Below are 24,793 nucleotides of genomic sequence, written 5' to 3'. Positions count from 1 at the left end.
AAACTCCTCCTCATAATCTTCAGCTTATTATTTTATTTATTTTTATAAAGATTATTTATTTATTTGCGATAGAGCGAGAGCAAGAGAGCACAAGCAGGGGGAGCGGCAGAGGGAGAAGCTGGCTTCCCGCTGAGCAGAGAGCCCGATGTGGGACTCGATCCCAGGACTCTGGGATCATGACCTGAGCCGAAGGCAGAGGCTTCACGGACTGAGCTACCCAGGTGCCCCTTCAGCTTATTTTTTTAAAACACATTAACTTTACCAGCTAAAAACCTACCTAAAATATTAATGAGTACAGATGTACCCTGCTTAAAATAATTTCATTAAGCATTTTTCAGCGATGGTTCCTGTTTAAAGTTTAAGAAAAAAAAGTTTTTTAAGTAATCTCTGCACCCAACGTGGGGCTTGAACTCATGGCCCCAATATCAAGAATCGCAGGTTCTACTGGCTGAGTCAGCCAGGCACCCCGAAAGAAAAAAAGCATTTTTGAAAAAGGTTTATTTTAGAGAGAGAGCACACAAGCTGGGGATAGAGGCAGAGAGAGAGAGAATCTCAAGCAGACCCCCCGCTGAGCCCAGAGCCCAACGTAAGGCTCGCCCCCACAGCCCTCAGATCACAACCTGAGCCGAAACAATGAGTCTGATGCCCAAGCAACTGAGCCATCCGGGCGCTCTAAAAAAATTTTTTTTTTAGTAAAATCAAATCATTACTGGAACCATTGTCTGTTTACTTTTTTTGTTTTTTTTTTCCCCCCCGAAAAAAACATGACTAGAAAAATGTCAATATTTCAAAGAGAAGAGTCTTTCTGCAGAGACACTATCCAGGAGCAAAGCAAAAAAAAAAAAAAAAAAAAAAGATTTATTTATTTCATGGCTAAGAGACACATGAAAAAATGCTCATCATCTTTAGCCCTCAGGGAGATTCAAATCACAACCACACCAGGATCCCACCTTACACCAGTCAGAATGGCCAAAATTAGCAAGACAGGAAACAACATGTGTTGGAGAGGATGTGGAGAAAGGGGAACCCTCTTACACTGTTGGTGGGAATGCAAGTTGGTGCAGCCACTGTGGAGAACAGTGTGGAGGTTCCTTAAGAAATTAAAAATAGAACTTCCCTATGACCCTGCAATTGCACTACTGGGTATTTACCCCAAAGATACAGATGTAGTGAGAAGAGGGGCCATATGCACCCCAAGGTTTATAGCAGCAATGGCCACGGTCGCCAAACTGTGGAAAGAACCAAGACGCCCTTCAATGGACGAACGGATTAAGGAAGACGTGGTCCATGTATACGACGGAGTATGATGCCTCCATCAGAAAGGACGAATACCCAACTTTTGTAGCAACGTGGACGGGACTGGAGGAGATCATGCTGAGTGAAGTAAGTCAAGCAGAGAGAGCCAATTATCATATGGTTTCACTTTATTGTGGAGCATAAGGAATAACACGGAGGACATGGGGAGATGGAGAGGAGAAGGGAGTTGAGAGAAATCAGAGGGGGAGATGAAGCATGAGAGACTGTGGACTCTGAGGAACAGAGGGTTTTGGAGGGGAGAGGGATGGGGGGATGGGTGAGCCTGGTGGTGGGTATTGAGGAGGGCACGGACTGCATGGAGCACTGGGTGTGCTGCATAAACAATGAACTCTGGAACACTGAAAAAATAAAGTTAAAAAAAAGATTTATTTATTTTAGAGAGTGAGTGTGCATGAGTGGGGAGAGGGGCACAGGGGGAGGGAGAGGAAGAATCTCAAGCAGACCCCCCACTGAGCCCAGAGCCTGATGCGGGGCTCGAACCCAGGACCCTGAGATCATGACCTGAGGTAAAATCAAGAGTGGGCCACTCAACTGACTGAGCCACCCAGGCGCCCAGGAACAAAGCAAATTCTGAGCGCAGGAAAATCATGGTGCTCTCGTAGTCTCCAGGATCTTGATACATCAGCCTGTCAGTAGTTAGGCCTGCAGTCCATGTGCATGCCTGTTTGAACCTTCTCCAGCTCGGAGAGCTTGCCGTCATTTTGATAAAGGTTGCTGAAGTCCAGGGACATATTTTCGTCTCAACTCCTTCAGCATGTTTTCCAATCTATTTGAAAAAGAAAAACCTCTTAAGTCTTTTCCCAGAGCATGTAGCTCTTTTATGGCTCACGCCTGTTTGGAAGATAGAATACTTTTGCAAAAAAAACCACTGGATTCTGGAATGTTTCTTCCATACGCGTTTTGCTTGAAAAATCTGCTTTTTGCATTCAGCACTTTTTTCATGTTCTTCAGAGATGTTCCGTTCTGTCTTAGTGAATTTCTTGTTGTAATTTTCCAGCTGTCTGAGATTTACATTATACACCAGCAAGCTTTTGCCCATTGAAAACCCTCACTGTGACGCTGGTATTAGCCATACCCCTCCCTCCTGGACTCGAGCTGCACTAGAAAATCTACTAGCTGAGTCTCTATCCCCATCAACTGAAAGAAACTTCCTGTGTCTCACAGTCAGTCACGATTCCTGTGGCCTTCCCAGTGGTCGTGATGATGGTTCCCATCCCATTTTTGTTATTAAAGATACTTTAACATTTTAATAACAATTTATTAAGGTATAAATCACATACCATAAAAAACCACAGGTACAAAGGAGGTTTTTAGTATATTCACATAACTGTACAGCCAGCGCCGCTTACCTGATGACAGAACATTTCACTCCAAAAAGAAACCCCACCAGCAGTCCCCACGAGTCTTCGAGGCTTTTCTGGGTCTCAACAGGATGACGCAGGTGCATCATGTACATTTCAGGACCAAGACCTTGAACCGGCATGTCGGTCCTTCAGTGAGCCCGAGGCATGGAGATGGTATTTAGAGATGAACAATTTAGGCACTGCTGTGCTCATTCTTTGGTTGTCTTGATAGCTAGGTGTTTTAGTGGACAGAACTAGGATATATGAACTTTTAAGAGGAAGAAATATAAAACTTCTTTCAGTTCAAACATGTAGAATCTTTAGCTGCAATTTGATTACATTTCTTTCTCCCAGATTGAAAACCCACCAATTTTTTAAATTTAAATTTAAATTTTTTTTAAGATTTTATTTATTTATTTGACAGAGATCACAAGCAGGCAGAGAAGCAGGCGAGGGGGTCGGGGTGGAGAAGCAGAAGCAGGCTCCTTGCTAAGCAGAGAGCCCGATGTGAGGCTCGATCCCAGGACCCTGGGATCCTGACCCGAGCCGAAGGCAGAGGCTTAACCCACTGAGCCACCCAGGCGCCCCGCCATCTTAAGTAACTTCTTAATTTTTGGTTTATTTTCTATTGCAAATATGGATGTTATATGTTCGTATGTATTCCATCTTTTTAAAAATGCAACCATAGTACATGTATTACCCGGTGTGCATGTATATAACTGGCTTTTTCACTGGACGATAAATTTATCAGTACACAGATCGTCCTCACTGTGTTATGGCTGCATAGTACTCGCCCTCGTGTGGCTGGACTCTGGTTTGTTCAGCCCGTTGCGTGTCTCTGCATGCAGGTGTGTATGTGTTAAGACTCTGGGCGAATATGTTTGTCTTTCTGTCGGTATATCTTTAGGATAGATTCCTAGGACTCCTGGAGCACAGGGTCAATGCACACAGGATCATACAGTTTGCATTCCCATGAGTGATCGGTGAGAACGCCTGCTTCCTCACAGCCTTGTCCAAAAAAATAAAGAAAGAAAGAAGAAGATGGGGCGCCTGAGTGGCTCAGTGGGTTAAAGCCTCTGCCTTCGGCCCAGGTCATGATCCCAAGGTGCTGGGATCGAGCCCCGCATCGGACTCTGCTCAGCCAGAAGCCTGCTTCCTTCACTCTCTCTCTGCCTTCCTCTCTGCCTGCTTGTGATCTCTGTCTGTCAAATAAATAAATAAAATCTTTAAAAAGAAGAAGAAGAAGAAGAAGAAGAAGAAGAAGAAGAAGAAGAAGAAAAAGACTATAAAACTTTTTTTTTTAAGAGTATTTTTTATTTTTTTAAGATTTTGGTGGGGGGCGCGCCTGGGTGGCTCAGTGGGTTAAAGCCTCTGCCTTCGGCTCAGGTCATGATCCCAGGGTCCTGTGATCGAGCCCCACATCGGGCTCTCTGCTCAGCGGGGAGCCTGCTTCCCCCCTCTCTCTCTGCCTGCCTCTCTGCCTACTTGTGATCTCTCTCTGTTAAATAAATAAATAAAATGTTTTAAAAAAACATTTGACAGAGATCACAAGTAGGCAGAGAGAGAGGGGGAAGCAGGCTCCCCGCTGAGCAGAGAGCCCGATGCGGGGCTCGATGCCAGCACCCTGGGATCATGACCTGAGCTGAAGGCAGAGATTAACCCACTGAGCCACCCAGGCGCCCGCATATTTACTTTTTTCATTCAGCACTTAAGTTGTGTGTGTGTGCTATAGGGGTGATAAATATTTCTTCTCTTTTGGTGATACTAATACAACAGTTAAGATAATTTTTTTTTTTTAATTTTGTATTAGGTTCCTGGGTGGCTCAGTGGGTTAAGCGTCTGCCTTCGGCTCAGGTCATGATCTCAGGGTCCTGGGATCGAGTCCCCCATCGGGTTCCCTGCTTAGCGTGGAGCCTGCTTTTCCCTCTCTCCCTCTGCCTGCTGCTTCCCCTGCTTGTGCTCACTCTCTCTCTCTCTGTCAAATAAATCAAAATCTTTAGAAAAATAAAAGGAAAATTTAAAATAAATTAAAAATGTTTGTAGTCTGGGGCGCTTGGGTGGCTCCGTCAGTTCAGCGTCCAGCTCTTGCTTTCAGCTCAGGTCATGATCTCAGGGTCTTGAGATCGAGCCGGGCGTCAGGCTCCACACTCAGTACGAAGTCAGCTTGAGACTTTCTCTCCCTCTCTCCGTCCCCGGCCCTGCACTCACACGCGCTCCCTCCCTCTCAAATAAATAAATAAACTTTAAAATCAATAAATCATTGCTCCCAGGACCCCACCTGCAGACATGCCCTTCATGGACTGTGGAATCCCGTTTTCTCCCAAACTTCCTATGTGGCCCAGGCAACTCCCAGTGCAACTTCCAAGCCCTCCTAACCCTCCATTTGATTACATTCCAAAGTCATGCTTGCCGCCGGCTGGGAGAGCCACAACCCCAGCAGCTCACGCACTGACGAGCTCTTTCCCCAAACACGCACGGGCTGTGCTCCGCAGAGCGGGGTCACCGACACGTTGAAGCAAGAGCGCGGAGGCTCTGGGCACACACCGCCCACCGTTCACAAGACTCTCCAGATGTCTAAATGGCCTCAGTGAAACTAAATGAATGACTGCAACAATATTAAAAATTAGACATACTCACTTTAATCTAGAGCGACGGACTGAGGTCATACTGTGTTCACCGGAGAGAAGCGGAAGGACTCGCATGGAATGTCCTTCTTTTCAAAGACTGTTCAGTAAGACTTCGAGAACATCGTGTTCACAGAATTTTTTCCCACTGTGACAGAAGGCTACCAGCTATTTCCGTACTTGTCCCAAAAACATTGCCTGTGGACCCAAGTGGGCTGGGTGCTCCGTCAGAATGTTAAACAGACACTTTGCCTTTAGGCTTTGTATCCTGATCTGTGGGCGACAGACTCTTCCTCTCCGATGGAGATTGGGTGAAGTCTTAAAAGCATTCCTTAGTAAATCTTCTTTCTCTGCTTCTCGGCTGACTGTTATTTGCATAATACCCTTAGGTCTCTAGCATTGGGAACTAGGAGGAAATCACACCCGTTTGCATTTAGTTAAAGAGTTCCTGGCTTTCTTCCCAAGTCTTTGAAAGACTGCGGGGCTTCAGACCCATTCAGACCTGCAGGGCTGGCCTTGGCCTGAGTCCCTCGTATTCTCCAGGCAACTACAAGAATGGCTTGTAAACCGGTTCCTAGGTAAACATCGTGTTTTCGCCAGTGAAATCTTTCCCTATAATAGGTCGAATTAAGACCAACTTTACATATAGGGGATTGGAATGTGGATTTGTGTAATTTAAGCGGATCGAAACCATGGGTTCCTTGGAAAATGGAAGCTTGAGAAGAAAAGCTTATGAGGAAGGGTTACTCCATCGTGCTCAGAAGGGAGATGGTGACCATGGAGAGAGCAGCACATCTGACACCTGTTGGTCACAGAGGGAAGTGACTGAATTGGCTTTGGGGGAAATGAGGTGGTTACCCTCTGCCGCCTTCAATCTCAACAAAGAGAAGGGCGATGGGTCATAAAGACCTTACATAGAAAAGGCAAGGGGTTGGGGCGCCTGGGTGGCTCAGCGGGTTAAGCCTCTGCCTTTGGCTCAGGTCATGATCCCAGGGTCCTGGGATCAAGCGCCGCATTGGGCTTTCTGCTCAGCAGGGAGCCTGCTTCCTCCTCTCTCTGCCTGCCTCTCTGCCTACTTGTGTTCTTTGTCTGTCAAATAAATAAATAAAATCTTTAAAAAAAGAAAAGGCGGGACGCCTGGGTGGCTCAGTTGGTTAAGCAGCTGCCTTCGGCTCGGGTCATGATCCCGGGGTCCTGGGATCGAGTCCCACATCGGGCTCCTTGCTCGGCAGGGAGCCTGCTTCTCCCTCTGCCTCTGCCTGCCTCTCTGCCTGCCTGTGCTCGCTTGCTCTCTCTCCCTCTGTCTCTGGCAAATAAATAAATAAGATCTTTAAAAAAAGAAAAAAAGAAAAAAGAAAAGACAAGGGGAACACCAAGGCAGGGTTTGCCTTGGGGCAGAAGGGTAAAGGAAGAAAAGGAAAAAAATGAATTTCAAGACCTTCTGCAGCTATTTTTCACAGGAACAAACAGAGAATGGATCCTGTGTTTTCCAATTGGTGCCAGAGGATCCTGTTAAGGGCTGTGGTATCTCTTTCCTTCTTTCTCTCCCACAGAGATCCTCCCAGGGTAACCAAGAACCAGAGAGATGCCATATGGCATTTGGGCTGGAGACAAAATCAAAGGTGCCAGAACATTCGTTGTTGACCCCGGGAAATAAGGAGTGCACACGACGGTGGCAGCACTCCCAGTCCGAGGGAGGGAGAGGGAGGGGGGGCAGCCCGGGTCAGTGCTGGCAACTCCCGCATCCTCCCCAGCCTCCCCCTGGGTCCCAGCTCGGACTCTGAGGAAACGCCGGGACCTGAGCTGCCATAACACCCAATGACCTGATGTCTCCTGGTTCATGAATTGCTCTCACCGTTCTTTCTCCTTGTGGCAGCCCCTGGAGAATGTGCTGGGTTGGCCTGAGCACCGGGAGGCACAGAGTTCCTGTGGCAGAAAAAAGGGTGCGGGGCGGGGGGCTCCCATCTTCTACACGAGGGATCAAAATAGATTCTAAGCAGCTTGTCCCTGGTCAGAAGTAGAGCTGGCATGAACCCCGAGGCCTTATAACACTGTCCCTCCTACACAGTAGTCAAAGAACTGACAGAGGGGCGCCTGGGTGGCTCAGTGGGTTAAGCGGCTGCCTTTGGCTCGGGTCATGATCTCAGGGTCCTGGGATCGAGTCCCGCATCGGGCTCTCTGCTCAGCGGGGAAACTGATTCCTCCTCTCTCTCTCTCTGCCTGCCTCTCCCCCAACTTGAGATCTCTGTCTGTCAAATAAATAAATAAAATCTTAAAAAAAAAAAAAAAAAAAGAACTGACAGAATTATCCACTGGAGAGTCACACACCGCCGCTATGTCCTCTGCATAGTCTCCTTAGGCCACAAGCTCTTCCTTTGTGAGAACGGTGAGTGACTTCTGGAGCCTAGAAGTTTCCATCCGTCTGCCTTTCCTAGAGCTCTCTGGTCTCCACCTGTAAGAGAGAGATTCCTCCAACAGTGGGAAGCAGGAGAGCAGCAAACAGCGTACGACAGCGTGTGTGGTTCTCTGTAAAATGTCAGAAATCCATCTGGATTCCCGACTGGCTGCACTCATGTCAGAAACCTGATTCCACAGAGCACAGCTGTCTTACTGTTGCTCGAGCATACACATCAAATTCATGAGAAAACATATGCCTTCTTCCTAAAATATCAATAAATGGGGCGCCTGGGTGGCTCCGTTGGATAAGCGTCTGCCTTCGGCTCAGGTCATGATCCCAGGGTCCTGGCGGGAAGCCTGCTTCTCCCTCTTCCACTCCCCCCTACTTGTGTTCCATCCCTCTCTGTCTCTCTCTCTCTCTCTCTCTCTGTCAAATAAATAAACAAAACCTTAAAAAAGATAAAATAAAAAATAAAGTCATGAAAGACAAGTTACTCAATACAGGCGTAGACCATGTTCATGAATGAGATCACTCAGTGCTATAAATTGGCTGTTCTCGTCCATGTGATAGAACTCCAACCGAAGCCCCACAAGACTTTTGTGTCCATCTGGGGAGCATTCATTGCTGTGACAAAAGATAAAACAACAGTGACTCTGGATCCAGGGACAGGAGGGTGGGCCGTCACTCATGGGACCTTTCATAGGTTGGCCCGGAAGTGGTTGCAGTATTTCCGCTCGACGACTAGTGACTCACACCAGCCACGTGGCTGGGAAATTGAGTCCTGCCGTGTGCCCCGGAGGAAAGAAAAGCAGGGTCCGGGGAACACACAGCAGGGTCCGTGTAGGTTTTCCCGAAGCTCCATGAGCTGCTTTCCCTAGGCTCTTCCTGAGCCGCACAATGCGGGATTGCTTCTTCCTGGAGAGTCCTCTCTCGCCAGGTTCGGAGCCAGGTTCTGGAAATAAACTTCTCCTTCAGAAGTCACAAAACAACATTCAGAGTTGATTTTTAGAGTTTGTGACAGAAGACGGAAATCACGCGGGAGTGTTACGAATGAAGCGTGTACACACACACACACACACACACACACACACACACTCCGGGCCGGGGTTTGACTTGATCCAATCCCCACAGGCAGGCACGGGACATGGAAAGGGTCACAGAGCCCACCCACCGTGTCCATGTGGCATCTTCCGCGGCCGCTGACTGTCTGACCTTGGCTGGTTAAGCAGTGCCCGCGGCCGGGATGGGTCCCGCCTAACCGACCGCCTGGACCCGCACGGACACAGGCAGGCTAAGGAATGTTGTTTGCGCGACTCGTGCTGTGCCAATGACCTTGGAGCCTGGTTATTTAAATGTAACCTCTGGCTTCCAGGTCAGAACTGGCCCTTTGGCTCCGGATGCCAGGAGCTACAGACGTCGTCCCACAGCCCCTCGCGCTCCGGGCGAGGCTGGCCTGCCCGGAATGCAAGCCGTAGCCCAGGCTCCTTAAAAATACAGAAACGTGATAAGGTAGAGATGCGGTAGGCGAACAAATGTTTAATCTCAAGCCCTGTTATTTGCCCTGTAAATATGGCCCTGATGGGGCTGGTCAGTGGCCCCGCCAGCCCTGCTGTCTCCACCCAGCTTGCCCGGCCGGCGAGGTTGGACGTTGTAAGTACCTGATCTGATGCGACCTCGCCTTATTCTCATTTACTGCCTGCTATTACCTTCATCTCTGTGTCGAGTCCTTTCCTCTTCTATTTCTATTAGGTTTCTATAATAATAATAATAAAGTTGTCTTTCCTTTTCGAAACCGAAACACCGCCGTTGTGAATCCTTTGTTGAGAATGATTGTTTTCACTTGTTCTCTGTTATGAACAATACTGACTAAGCGCCCCTTTATTCCCATCTTGGCTGACTCAGAAGCAACTCTCTAATTCACAGCACTTACTCCACAGGTCCAACAGGGTTACAGCCCAAGGCATGGATCAAAATACCTCTTTTTATAATTATTAAGAAAATGTCTAAGTGTCAGCTGAAGGCAAAGAAGGATTAGCTTGATTTTCCGAAAGGTAAAGAAGCAATCCCTGACATCTGGTAACAAACTTGAATTCCACAATCTGCCTAAGTATTAGGATATGATGGTAGATATACAGTCTATGAACTCCAAGGCTGATGGTGATCTTGAGTGGCCAGAATGAATTTTCTAGAAACAATCTAACTAGTCTGGTTTCCACTTTCCCTCATGTTACTGGGGACTCATTTGGGCTTTGCAGACAGAGTGGGCTGCAAGGCATTGTGGGACTTGAGTGACCGAACCTCTAGGAGAAGGAAAGTCCAGTCCTGGCAGAGCAAAGGCTGGGAAATCTGGGTGAGGTCACAAAGGGTGGCTTCAGTCGGCCAATGGTGGTTCTGTGAGGTAACTCTTCACCCTCCACACCAGGCCCGCAGCTGGGCCAGAAAAGGAGCTCCAGGGAAGAAGCCTGGCAGGAAGCCCAGTCAGCCCTGTGGGGAGGTGTGGGGAAGGCCATGAAATGGACGTCCAGGGCTGCAAGTGTGTTTCTAGACCCTACTGGCTATGGACACAAGCTGCCACTGTAAGACTTCCCATATCGGGACTGGTTTCTCATTTCAGGGCAGCAACTCTCATCCTACCTTGAGAATCATGACCCTTTGGATCTTGACAGGAATGGGGATGACCATTGCCCTCAGGCCGGAAACCATCTAAATATGGCTGGCATCCTACGGCTGTTTGTCTTTCAATGTTGAGTTCCTCTGAGTAAGAGAATCGTGTCTTCCAGAGATGTTGGGACACATGAGGGATGTGAAGACTCTTTCACGCCAACAAGAGAAAAAAACATGCGTTTGTTTGAGTTGGTGATTCTCAGCTGGGATGATTCTCTCCCTTACGGGACATCTGGCAATGTCTGGGGACATTTTTGATAGTCACAGCTTAGGAGGTAGAGTGCTACTGGCATCTGATGAGGAGAGGGATACAGCTCAGCAACCGACAAGGTGCAAGATAACCCCAACACAGAGAAATATCTAGCCCCCGATGTCCGCGAGCCCTAGTTGCGAAACCCTGACCTAAACCAAAAAGTAAACAAACAAGCAAAACAATTTATTGGAATAGTCCTGGGATACGTTCGCAGAATCTGAGAAGCTGAATCAGTCTCAAAAAAAAGAAAAAAAGACTATACCAGTGCTGATCCATGATCCTGAGCACCTGGGCAGTAGAAGGGTAGAAGTTCATGGCCATTTGCCAAGGTCTGCTCTACGTATGACTTGCCTCCCCAACATGCAGTCTGTCAGGAAAGAATTTGTTTGGCCCAGTAAGGGTCGGAGCTCACTCTCAGGAGGTTCTTCTCCGGCCAGCTGTATGGTGGAAATGGGGCACACGGGGGACACTCCTTCGGCGTTTCCTGTATGAATGAATGACCACGGGTGCTGGCGGCCATTCCTGTGAGCCGCGATAGGGTTTCGGGGAAGGGGGCAGAAATCCGGCAGAGAACCAGTCACAGTCAGCCTGCAAGGTCATCTGTGTTAACCCACGTCCAAGCCTCTCTGCTGGTCCAGTTGCCCTCCTGCAAACCCGCTCCTGCAAACGCCCCTGCCTGGAATGCCATCGTCCCGAGCTCCGTTTTCCTTGCCCTGCACTCCTCCGGCCAGCCCATTCTTCCAATACCTAATTCCGTGTATTAAATCTTTCCGGCTCGAAATATCCAGAATTTTCCTGACTAAACTGGACCGACATAGCAGAGTTGGTTTCCAGCACTTCTCACTGCACATTTGATGACCCCCCCTCGACTGCTAGCCCCGTGGGAGGCAACCTCGGACACCAGATGTCTTCCTGCTTCCGGCCAGGCCTCAGGTGGCTGCAAAGCTGGGCTCCATCCTAATCAGGATGGAAAATCCTGAGTAGAATTTTCTCAGAAAATTCAAGGAAGGCCTGTAAAACAGGTTCCCGGACTTCCTCCCTCCCTCGCCCCACACCCCAGAAGGTCAGGGTTGGGACTTAAGAATTTGCATTTCTGAAAGCTGACACTGTTGGTCCAGAACCCCTTCGAGGATACACTGCCAACCAGAGCCTCCCCTCTTCCCCCAAAAGTTCACTCATATTGAACACCTGGTTGAATTGTTAGAATTTTTTTTTTTTAAGATTTTACTTTCAAGTCATCTCCACACCCAGTGTGGGGCTCAAGCTTACAACCCCGACATCGAGAGTCACACACGTCACCGACGGGGACAGCCGGCGCCCCAGAATTATTGGCTTATTTTATTTCATATATATTTGTTTGTTTGTTTGACAAAGAGAGACAGAGAGAGAGGGAACACAAGCAGGGGGAGTGGGAGAGGGAGAAGCACGCCTCCCGCCGAGCAGGGAGCCCGATGTGGGGCTCCATCCCAGGGTCTGAGCCAAAGGCAGACGTTTAACAACTGAGCCACCCAGGCGCCCCCATTGGAAACATTCTTAAGAAAGCTTGAGGTCAATGGTCCATTTTCAAACAAACTCTACTTTCGCAAAAGGCACTTTTCTCGAAAAATCCAGTTTGGAAGGAGAAGGGGCTGGTTGCTCAGCCCATCTGTTGGCACAAAGCTGCGACGCGATGAGAAGACGACCTCCAGTCAAAAGGAAGAATCCACCGACCCAACCGCGAATCATGGCATTGCCTTCGTCCCACGGTCGCGCGGGTCGGGAAGTCAGGGCCCCAGAAGCTCCGCGCGGTGGCGCCGGCAACATACGACACGGGCACTGACGTGGCAAGCCCAGCGAGGAAGAACAGAGCTTCCCCTGCCACGTTCGTGCTTCTCTCTGAGGAACATCCCGGGCGGCCCTGGGACCTTAGACACACCAGTCCCAGAAGGACGGCCACCGGCCCGAGAGAAGCGGCGACCCAGGCGGCCCACAGGAGGACGCAGGCCACCAGCACGTTGGTGGCCGGGTTCCGCAGGCCGCTGGAGGCCTGGCACACGCGACCACCGTGTCTTGAATCGCGCACGTTTCCCACAGGCCCAGCATGTGCTGCTCACTCTCAAGCAAGCCCGAGGACACAGTCTGCCACCGAGGGGCACAGAGTGTCCCCAGGGAGCACACCTGGCCCGCCACGGAGCCCGGGAGCCTCGTGGTCTTGACCGAGTCCAGTGCTCCGCTCCTCGTCTTCTGGCCGGGCCCGAGCACCCGGGGGGACCGCGTCTCCTGGGAGACCCGGGCCGCCTCGCGACAGGACAGTCTTGAAGAATCTGCGGCACTTGGTGCCACCTGATCGCAAGGGTGACCTCACTCCCTTGTTAGCCAATCGGAAACCAGCTGCTTATTCCATCAGGTGCCTCCGTAATGGGGTCGCCGTGTTCCCCCTTAATTCCTGCAGCTGAGCATCTGTCACGCATACAGGCCCAACAGAGAAGGGGTGGCCACTGCCCGCCCAGCGGAAGGACAGGCAGGCGGGGACAGGTGCACATACTTGGGAGAATTCTTCCCAGGTGTAAGCGGCACCCACTTTAGCCATTTTATTTTCACAAAAAGGAGGCAGTTTGGACCAGAAGTTATGAAGCATTACAACCACTGGCCAAATTTTTTAAAGGATTATTTCATCGCTTTTAACTAGTTTAAATTCTCTGTAGTATTATCTCTTCCAAGGTTTGGTATAAGCCTCTCCTTATCCACACCTTCCATTAAAACAGGAGACTGGGATCTTCCTGAGTTTTTTTTTTTTTAAAAAAAGAGTTTCATGGACCAGCAATTGCACTCCCTGGCATCTGCGCAAAGAAGCTGAGAACATGGGGTGCCTGGGGGCTCAGTTGTTAAGCATCTGCCTTCAGCTCAGGTCACAATCCCAGGGCATTGAGCCCTGAATCGGGCTCCTTGCTCAGAGGAAGCCCACTTCTCCCCCTCCCTCTCCCCTGCTTGTGTTCCCTCTCTCGCTGTCTGTCTCTCTGTCGAATATATAAATAGACATTTTTAAAACCCTTTTTTTTAATGATACGAATAGTGACAGAATGGTGAGTTTGATCTGTACTCTCAGCCATCCCAGCTGTAAGTCATGAGAAAATTTCTGAAGATAAATAACGAACACAGACCATGTTACTCAGTGATAAGGAGGTAACAGTCAGACTGGTGAGAAGTAGCACTGGACTGGGCTAGGACTTTGGCTTTCAATTATGATCCTTCATTTTTTTGTGTGCTATGCATATACCCACTGTTGTATATTAAATATGAAAAAATAAATCAATGCACTGAATAAAAAAAAAATCTTTTTTGAAAAAGATTTTATTTATTTGACAGACAGAGATCACAAGTAGGCAGAGGCAGGCAGAGAGAGGGGGAAGCAGGCTCCCCGCTGAGCAGAGAGCCCGATGCAAGGGCTCCATCCCAGGACCCTGGGCTAAAGGCAGAGGCTTTAACCCACTGAGCTAAAGGCAGAGGCTTTAACCCACTGAGCCACCTAGGCGCCCCTTAAAAATCTTTTTTAAAAAGCTGAAAACTTATGTGCACACAAAATCTACAGCAGCTCTATCATCAGGGCCAAAATTTGGAAGCAACCAAGATGCCCTCCGCCTGCTTGTGCTCTCTCTGTCTCTCTGAAAAAATCAATAAATAAAAATCTTTTTTTAAAAAATGGAGAGAGAGAGACTATCTATCACTCCAGCTCCCAGTTGGAGTCCTCACGACCACTGGTAAAGAAGAATGTTCCACCGTCGGCTGACTCCAAAATAATGCTTGGGTCCCAGTCCCCTCTCGGCGGGAAATGTTCTGTGCTGCTCTCTCCACGCATCTCATCTCCACCAGCAGGACGTACCCCCTGGGGCTTCCAAATTCTCCTCCTCTGGGGCTTGGGGACGCACCATTTTCTCTTGGCATGCTGCCCCCTCCTTTCTGCTGTCACAGAGCTTTGTCAAATGGAAGACAAATCCACCTGCAAATCCAGCTGTGTCTGGCCCGGCTTGAGACATGGGGCTATGAGAAAATATAGAAACACAGTCAGCCCATCCATTGTTCTAGACTAACAAGAATCAAGGAGCTTTCGGTTTCTCCCACTTCTAGAACGAGCTCTCGAAGGGCTAGCACACACACACATGCACATGCATATTGTTCTGTGAGAAATGAAAGGAAGAAAAGAGGAGACCTTGACCGGCTGGGGGAGAAGCATCTCGCCAGGAAGACTATCCCACACCCAGTCCCCATTCCTAGTTTCCAGGTACCATCTAGAGGATGGTCATCTACAGCCCAAGGGACACACAGGTCTGAATGGATCTCTAGTTTGTCAGGAGGCCCGAGCCTTCGCTCCAGTACCAAGGACAGAGAGACTAATCCTGGTGAAGCCCAAACAGGGAGCTGGTGTAAGCAGAGTCCACTCTGGTCAGAGCCCATTACATCAGGACAAATTCCCAGATTGCAATCCTCTGCTTAGGGGCACTTGGGGGGCTCAGTTGATGAAGCTTCTGCCTTCGGCTCAGGTCATGATCCCGGGGTCCTAGGATGGAGCCCCACATCGGGTTCCCTGCTCGGCAAGAAGCCCGCTTCTCCCTCTGCCTGCCGCTCCCCCTGCTTGTGCTCTCTCTCTCTCTCTCTCTGTCAAATGAATAAATAACTTCTTTAAAAAAAATAAATCCCCTATTTAGACGTTTTTATTCAATGGTTTTATGGAACCCCGCATCTCACGGTGGCTTTCTCACTTTTCTGGGACAAGTCTCAAGAAGGTCTGGCTTTTGACAGCCAGTGCAAGGGCTTTGCACACACCTGTGTTTGTCTCTTAAAGAGAATTAATTTGCTTCCTAGAAGAGAAAACCGTGTCAACACAAGTCTCGCCAAAATGGCAACATTACTCGTGATAACAAAATCCTTGAGCTAATTGGCCCGCCTCTCTGATGGCCCAACGACACCTCCCACCCAGGACAGATGCGGGTTAGAGCAGATTGCAAAACAGTCACGCATCTCTGGCAAGGTGCCCATGTCTCTTGCTCCAAGGGACTCTTGATTTAATTCTTAGAATCATTTTCATTTTGTTTTTTATTAAGATTTTTATTTTCAAATTCCAGTGTCGCTAACATACAGCATTGTGCTAAGTCTCACATGTACAATACAACGAGCCGATGCTTCGTCCATCATCCAGTGCTCGTGGTGACAGGTGCCATCCTTCATCCCCACCACCTGCTTCTGCCATGTCCCCACCCAGCTCCCCTCCAGTCACCATCAGTGTCCAGGCTCTGTTTTTTTGGTTTGTCTCTTTTTTTTTTTGTTTTGTTTTTTAAATTCCACAGGTGTATGGTATTTGTCTTTCTCTGACTTATTTTGCTTAGCATTACACTGTCTAGAACCATCCATGTTGTTGCAAAGGGCTGAGTAATATTCCAGTTCTAGTAGTTTCCTGTATGTAGTATCACATCATCCATAAGTAGTGACAGCTCGACTTCTTCCTTACCAGTGTGGCAATCTTTTGTTTCTTTGTGTTGTCTGATCGCTGGGGCTCTGCCCTCTAGTACCGTGTGGAATGAGAGTGGTAGGTTTTTCCTATAAGGCCCCCAGGAAATCCTTCTTGCACCTACCTCAGGATGAAGATGTCCTGGTCGGGAATGCTGCCCCACAGACGGAGCCCTGTAGACACGACTCACAATTTCCCTTCTGCCCCGATATTAACCTGGAACAAATCAAGATTCAGAGCTAGGAGAAGCTTGGATCAGGAGCCAAAGACCCTGGCAGTTGTCCTTGTCAAGCGGCTTCCGTGTCAAATCGGTGTGTGGTCTCAAGCGTTTGGGCTCTTCTCCCGCCTTCCTGTTTGCTTCTCCTTGACCTTGCCTGGCAAGCTGGAGCGGGCGCCATCTCCTTGGGCTGCTGTGTGTAAGCCGGGCCATCGCAGGCAGCTTAATTACGGCTCAAAGGCTTTTGAATAGCGTCGACATTTATATTCAGAGACGCACAAAAGTATTTTCTTAAGATTTTATTGATATATTTTATTGATTTATTTTTTATTGATTTATTTGAGAAGGGGGAGGGCAGAGCGCGAGGGAGAAGCAGGCTCCCCACCAAGCAGGGAGCCTGATACATGTTGGGGGGGTCTCGATCCCAGGACTCCAGGATCACAACCTGAGCCAAAGGCAGATACTTCACAGACTGAGCTACCCAGGAGCCCCAGAAGTATTAGTAACAAATTTTACCCAGATTTTTACCCAAATTTTACCATGCCTGCACACCACGGGCTCTTATGATGACGATTCAGCCGGCCAACAATTTCCCTTATGTGCAACGATTGTAAAATGCCTCGCATATCACAGCCTCAACCGCAGGCTGTTCCCAAGCTTCAGGACCCTTTCCTTCCTACCGGGCACCGGCATGCACAAGACTTACAAAACGGCAAGCCCCGTGGTAGGAGTCAGACTCTGTTCCATATGTTAAAGGTGAAGAGACTGTAAGACTGATTCATAACCTGCAACCGTCTCAGTGCAATTTTCCAAGTAATTGCCCCTTGATTATACTGGCTGTTTTTTAGTGGGGGAAGGGAGAGATGGATGTAACAAAAATGAGAATGGAATCTCAAACTGTGTCTCTTCGAAAGCCATTAAGCAGATTGAAATAAGTGCTGTCACATACAGCCAAAAAATGATGATGTTCACTATTTAAAAACCCCGGCCACTCAGTCGGTTAAGCAGCCTGCTCTTGATTTCAGCTTGGGTCGCCGCGGTCTCAGTCCTGAAACTGAGCCCCAGGGGGGAGTCTGCTTCAGGATTCCCTCCCTGCCTCTGCCCCTCCCTGACCCCAGTACATAAATAAATCTTAGAAAACAAAAAACTAAAAACACCACCAAAGCCCTCCAGCCATTCATTCATGCATTGCAGCTGTTAGCATCTGTTGAGGACTTCCGGCGTTCCAGATGCGGTCCTAGGCACTGGGAAAGCAAATAGGTCAAGATTTGAGGTCAGAGGACAACCCAGGGGAGAACTCCAGTAAGGACAGAGGGACGCAGGCGTTGGGACTCGGCACGACAGGGTTGCCGTGGAAGGCGGGGAGCAGGCGGCCAGCAGAGGGCACCAGCGAGGAGACAGAGAAGGCCCCTTCCAGGATCTGGAGCGGGGGAGGGGGCCTGACGGCCAGAGGAGCGGTTTGGAAAGGCCCTTCCGGCCACAGTTGAGAAGGGGCTTTTGTCGCAAGCTTCTCGTGACCAGGAATGCAACTGCGGGGGGTGAGGAGGCGGAACGGGGGAGCACAGCCACTGGAAGCGGAGCAGCACCAGGCATGCCAGAAGCTTCCTGCACCTGCTGGCTGCCCTGAGCGCCCCTGCCCGCTACCCCCGCCCCCGCCCGTGCCCCAATGTGAGAAGCTCTCTCAGAATGGCATGTCACTGAGCCTTGAAAGGGCCCACGCCAGGAAAGAGCGAGGTTCGAATTCCGGCACTGTCGCTGAGGAGCGCTGGGGCCAACTGCGAAGGCTTTCAGCCTGAGCCCCGTCGGGGCGGGGTGTGCTGTGGGCTAGGCCCTGGCCCGTGGGGAGGGCTCAGTAAGGGGGATCAGCCTGTGCGCGGGGCGGGGGGCAAATCAGGGGGAGGGAGGGCTTGTGTTAGAGAAGCCGAGAAGGCGGAGGCCGGGGATAACTGGGGCCTTGGGGAAATGGTTTCAGCTGGTGTCAACCGCCCCTGCCAGTCCTAATGAGGAGAGTGGAGAGCTATGTGGAAGCCGCGGGGCAGATGAGGAAAACAAGCTGCCTGAGTTCCCGCTCCGGCTTGGTTTGGTTTCCGAGAGCTGTGCGGATGTGGATAGAATAAAGAGAATGGTTGATCCCCACCCCCCACCCCTGCTCTCCTGGGTCTCTTTGTCTCCTCGGACTCGAGCAGATGGTGCAAAGGAAAAGTGGCCCCCTGGCGTTTGATCAGCGCCAGCAGCGAGTCCATCTCAACAAGAATCTCTCCCTGGTGTCTTAAAGGGACAGTTGCGATGCCTGGGGACATTTCAGGGGGTCCTGGCCACAGGGGACTGCCGCCCTCTGGTTGGTGGAAGCCAGGGATGCTGTTCAGTGTCCCGCAATGCACAGGACACTCCTCGCTGCCCCTCAGCCAGCTTCATCGGGGCCCCAATGTCGCTAGCTCAAGGTCAAGCAACCCCAGACTAAAGAAACATCTCCTGCGAGCCTGCCGAGGGCCTGCTTTAGGGGCTGGGAGTGTGGTGGTGAGGAAGTCAGTCTCAGGCTTTGTAGCCTCAGGGAAGACGGTCTGGCTCAGCAAAGCGAGTTCAGCCTGAAAAGAGCCACGAAGGGGAGGCAGAAGCCGTCAAAGGGGCACCAGAGAGGGGCGCGGCCGGCCCCCGCGCGCTGGAAAGGGCCCGGGGCGGCACGCAGGGGAAGGAGTGCCGGTCTGCGGGGCCGGGGGAGGGGCCCGGTGGGAGGGAAGCTTCCAGGAGCGGAGAGAGAGGACGGATGCCCAGCGGGGCCTCGCCGGAGGTGGCCGTGGGGGCGACGCGGAGAGGGGGGCAGGGCGGGACAGCGAAGCACAGGAGAGGTGGCAGCCCAGTCAAGGGCGCGGCGGCAGGAACGGAGGGAAAAGAAAAGAGCGGACGGTCGCAGCAGGACCCGGATCTGGGGCTTGTTGGGAAAGAGGACCAGCAAGTGCGCTGACTAGAGGTGACAGCCATGCACGGCCCTGGGGCAGCAGAAGCTTTGCGGGGAGGGGGGCTGCTGAGGCTGGTCACGGCTAGACTCCGAACATCCTGGCTGGAAAATCCACCCGAAGCCTGCTCTGTCCTGGCTGCTGCGCAGGGGCTGGAGTCCGGGGACAGCGAGCAAAGCACGCACGGGAGAGGACGTGTTTATAGAGTCAAGACAAAAGCGGGGACAGAAATGCCGTAAAGTCACCAAATCTATGAATGGGGCTCTGCTAGGACCCCGCGGGACCAGGAATGCGGAAAGCCACGGCCATCAGGGCACTGGCTGCCACACTGTTGGTGCCCTCCCCTCGCTGAGCCCCTTGAACTTGGCGGAAAAAAAATCAGCAAAGGGCTCTTTTTCTCCTACTACCACGTGGACAAACCTTGAAAAGGAGACGTTAAGCGAAAGAAGCCAGATACAAAAGGCCCTACAGGCTCTGACTGCACCTGCAGGAACCGTCCAGAGTGGGCGCGGGGCCAGAGGAGGGAGGGCTGGTGGCTGCGGGGGGGGGGGGGGGGGGCTGGGACGGGGGGGGGGGGGGGGGCCACTGTGAGCAGGGACCTGGGCTCTTTTTGCGGGGACAGAAATGTTCCAGAAGCATTGTGGCGAGGCTTAACCCCGTGAATATACTACAAATCGTTGACTTGAACGCTTCAGATGCGTGCATTATATGACATACGGCTAATAGCTCAATAAAACGATTCTTTTTATCTGAGAGATTCACATCATCACACCATGAATTGCTGATAAACACTCTTTGTAAACTAAGAAACACAAGACACTTCATTTGATGATACCTATTTGGGTTTTTTAGAAAGGTTTTTATTTATTTGTCAGAGAGAGAGCACAAGCACGGGGAGGGGCAGGCAGAGGGGAAGCAGGCTCCCTGCTGAGCAAGGAGCCCATCGCAGGCTGGAGCCCATCGCAGGCTCGATCCCAGGACCCTGAGAGCATGACCGGAGCACAAGGCAGATGCTGAACCCACTGAGGCACCCAGGCGTCCCAACGGCATCTATTTTAAATGAACACTTAACTCTTCGCTGAAACATGAAAGCCGTCTTACCTAACCTGGGGGAGGTGGTGCTCTTTAGACTTGCCTGTGGGACGTTTTCAAACTACTCATCCTCCCCCTCGGCCCCCCGCAAGGCACCCCTCTGTTGGCCCTGCAGTCCCGCTGGGGAATCACCTTGCTGGAGGAATTCCCTGAAGATGAGGGATCAGACTCAAACACTCATCATTGCCACTGCAACGTAAGATTGTTCTGGAAGGTCTGGCCATGGTGAAGCAAGTCAGAGACAGAGAAATGAGGTATAATTATCCTAGAGGAGTGCATAAATTATTGTTCAGCTAACTGGATTCTGCACCTAAAAAAGCCCAAGAGAATGTCTTAAAAAGCCATTGCAACCCAGCAGAAACTTCCATTACGCTGCTCTGCACAAAACACACAAAATCAGCCGCCTTTCTATGTACCTACAGTAGTCCTTTGTAAATTAGAATTGAAACGAAGTCCTTTCACAAAAGCAACAAACTCACAAATACCTAGCAATGAGCTTGATGTAAAAAGTGCAGGAGGCTTTCTGAAAATTCCTCAGCTCTCCCAAGAGCCAATGAGAAGGCATGATGCGCACCGTGCTCCTGGAGGGAGAGACTAAACCCTCCCCCCCTTTTTAAAGATTTTATTTATTTAAAACATTTTATTTATTTATTTATCTGACAGAGCACAAGAGAGGGAACACAAGCTGGGGGAGTGGAAGTGGATGGAGCCCCGATGCTGGGCTCCATCCCAGGACCCCGGGACCTCAGGATCATGACCTGAGCCAAAGGAGCCCAGGGTGTTCACTTTTTTTGGATGAATTGGTTGACTTAATGTGATTCTAAGCAAAAACTTAAGATAAACAGTGAATGAGAAAAAAATGGGTAAAATCCACACATACAAAGATGGGTGTAATTCACTATGTGCCAAACTTATTGCCAAGAAAACCACTGTTAACAAAGGTGGATCACTAGTTAGTGGCATTCTTGGCAACAGACTTAGAGAGGCGTGCCCACAGGTGTGTGCATTTTACTGCAAAATGCAGCAAAGAATCAGATGGGTTGATTGATGGAGGCAGGAATGGACACAGGATAGACGTGTGAACAAGGAAATCTAGTAAAATGGCAACGGTAGAACGTAGGAGGTGCGTATTGGTGTGTTAGCCATACAATTTTTTCAACCTTGTTGAATATTTGGAGATGCTCATAATAAAAGGTTGGGGAAAATACGGAGCAAAGAATAACAAACCCAAAAATGCTTACATAGTATGAGTCCAATTTTAAAAATATGAGCTGAAAACAGATGGGGAGGAAATGGACGAAAATATTAACTATGGTGAAATCATATGTGGTTTTTTTTTTCATATTCCATGCCATGACCAGATTTTCTTTTTTTACAATATCCAACGCATTGTTGAATACATGTTGAGTACAATATTCAACATGATGTGAGAGGTATCGCTACCCACCCACTGGCCCCCTGGCCCAGTGAGAAAAGCCCACTGGGCGGCAGCATGTCGCAGGTGCACACCCTCCTGGCCATGACTCTGAGCACTTCCTGAGTTCCCAGAGTCCTCTAAACACAGCTTTAGGCATCTGTCCACCTCGGCTTCTCAGGAGATAACCAAACCTATGGCTGACTCATGCATTTTGAGTTCTCAGGCCACAGCCCCGCCCATCTTCATCTCCGCCCCCTGCAGCCATTTCTTCGAACCATACCAGTAGCTTTCTATATTTCTTGTCAGTTATTTACAATGTCTCTTTTTTTTAAAAGATTTTATTTTTAAGTAATCCCCACACCCAATATGGGGCTTGAACCTACAACCCCAAGATCAGGAGTTGCATGCTCTACTGACTAAACCACCCAGGTGCCCCTAAAATGTCTTATTTTATTTATTTATTTTTTAAAAATGATTTTATGTTTTTATTTGACAGAGAGAGAGAGAGCGAGAGAGAGAGAGAGAGAGCAAGAGAGGAAATACAAGCAAGGGGAGTGGAAAAGGGAGATGCAGGCTTCCTGCTGTGCGAGGAGCTGTGGGGCTCCATCCCAGGACCCCAGGAGGATCATGACCTGAGCCACCCCTTAACAACTGAGCCACCCAGGTGCCTCAAAATGTTTTATTTTAAATGATCTTTGTCCAGAAACTGAAAAGGAAGAATTTACAGATTTTTCTATGTGATGATAAAAAATCCCTGCATGAGAAAGGAAGGAAGGGAAAGAGAATTATAAAATGATCCTGGAGGAAAAAAAATTAAAACATACATGACAAAGGACTGATTTACCTAATTTATGCAGAGCCCCCCCCCCAAAAAAGACGAAGAAAAGCAAATGAAAAACCCAATAGAAAAAAAAATGAACTAAATGAAAGGGTACAAAGAAACCTAAGTCACGAAGCAACAGGAGAAAATGGTTGTACCTCTAGTTACGACAATAAAAGACACCGTAATAAAACGCACGCGAACCAAAACGGTAATGGAATAGAATTTCTTAGCTTGCAAATTGCCAGAAGTTAATTGAAGAAGGTGAGTGATATTGGGTGGCGTTGAGGACGGTGGGCTGGGAAATGAGTCCTCACGCCTTGGTGAAAGCCCAAACGGATGCAACTTTTTGAAGGACGATTTGATGATATCGATGAAATGTATAAAGGCATGTGGCCATCGAGCACGACCCTGTACCGAATTTACACTATAGAAATATTTACGTCATTTCACCAAGATTATACATATATATGATATTTATTGCAACATATTTTATCATAGAAAACAAAACCAAACCAAGAACTTGAAGAGACCAAAGTATCCGAACAGGAGTCAGAATGCTAGGCATTTGTAAGAATGAGGAGGCTGGGGCGCCTCAGTGGCCTAGTCAATTAAGTGTCTGCTTTTAGCTCAGGTCATGTTCCCAGGGTCCTGGGACCGAGCCGCACATCGGGCTCCCTGCACAGCAGGAAGCCTGCTTCTCCCTCCCCCTCTCCCACTCCCCGTGCTGTGCTCCCTTGCTCACTGTCTCTCTCTGTCAAATAAATAAATAAAATCTTTAAAAAAAATAGGTAAACAAAGCAAGGATCAAATACAAAAATCAACTTCAAGGTTAGCACCCAAGTGGCAGGAAAGTAGACTTTATACCGCAAGACCTACAACGTCCCTGATCTTTCTGTCTCCCCTGCCCCGGGGAATCAGAATCTTGAGCCAATGGTGAAGCGAGAGTCTGTGTGACTTTTTTCCTTTCTTTGTACTTTTCTGGGTGCTCTTCTGTAATGAGCATGTATCAATTTTAATAATAAAGTTATATATAGTGTCTTTGTTAAAATGCAAAGAATACTTTGGGGTTTTATAACTTACTCCACATTCATAAGCATTCCATTTCTCCACGAGAGGGCGGCATAAGTACATCAAATAGCAAAAACGCCTTCAAGGTATTTGGTCTGAAATTGAACGGGGCTGTTGATTGTCCTGTTGTTCATTTTGATGTGTTAGTTGCACCCAAAAAAGGTTCATTTAATTGCTTATTTGTATGCTAAAACAACTATGTAGTCATTGTAAAAATTGATATATAGGAGAAAACACCAGCAGTCTACAGACACACTCTCCAAATAGAGCCAAAATTGACAATCTAGCGTTTATCTTCATGTTTATAGATGCATGATGAAAGAGGAAGACACAGGTTTTTATTTTTTATTTATTATTTTTTTAAGATTTTATTTATTTATTTGACAGAGATCACAAGTAGGCAGAGAGGCAGGCACAGAGAGAAAGTTAGGGAAGCAGGCTCCCTGCTGAGCAGGGAGCCCAATTCGCTGGATCCCAGGACCCTGGGATCAAGACCTGAGCCGAAGGCAGAGGCTTTAACCCACTGAGCCTCCCAGGAGCCTCAATACATGTAAATTTTTGTCATCTTTTCTCTGGATATATTTTTTAAACATTTTATTTTTAAGTAATCTCTACACCCAACGTGGGGCTTGAACTCACAGCCCTGAGATTAAGAGTTGCGTGCCCCACTGACTGAGCCTGACTGCTGCCCCTGCCTCAGATATTTTTAAGAAAGAAAAGTTTACAGGTAGAGTTGAACATACCTCTGTCCAGTTAAAAAGTTAGTCCCTCTAACGTGAAGTTGGTGTTTGTTTTTCCTATCCTTGATCTTACACTTTCATTACAAAAGTATGTTTCATGAACAACATAGTTTTGTTCTGAGTTTTAAAATTCTACACATAATGTAACCAGGAGGGCATATCCTTGATTCACTTACCATTATGATTGTGAGGGGTGCCTGGGTGATTCAGTCAGTTGAACATCTGCCTTCGCTTCAGGTCATGATCCCTGGGTCTTGGGATGGAGCCCTGCATCGGGCTCCCTGCTTGGCAGGGAGTCTGCTTCTCTCTCTCTCTCTCTGTCAAATAAATAAACTCTTTTAAAGAAATATGATTTCGAGATTTACTCATGTAGATATAGACCCAGTTAATTTTAACTGCTC

At 48.9% G+C, this 24,793-nt stretch overlaps 1 long non-coding RNA gene across 1 annotated transcript; it reads right to left on the bottom strand.

Moving 5' to 3' along the window:
- Nucleotides 1–1,664: 1,664 nt before the first annotated feature.
- Nucleotides 1,665–5,754, bottom strand: LOC309856236. Its single transcript, XR_014307111.1, has 3 exons — nt 5,298–5,754; nt 2,667–2,928; nt 1,665–2,083 (listed from the first exon to the last, which is right to left on the bottom strand). It is a non-coding gene; the product is annotated as an uncharacterized lncRNA (long non-coding RNA).
- Nucleotides 5,755–24,793: the final 19,039 nt, after the last annotated feature.

The sequence above is a fragment of the Mustela nivalis genome (assembly GCF_964662115.1).
Source record: "Mustela nivalis genome assembly, chromosome: X".
Taxonomy (NCBI): Eukaryota; Metazoa; Chordata; class Mammalia; order Carnivora; family Mustelidae; genus Mustela; species Mustela nivalis.
This window is presented reverse-complemented; position numbering and strand designations above follow the sequence as displayed.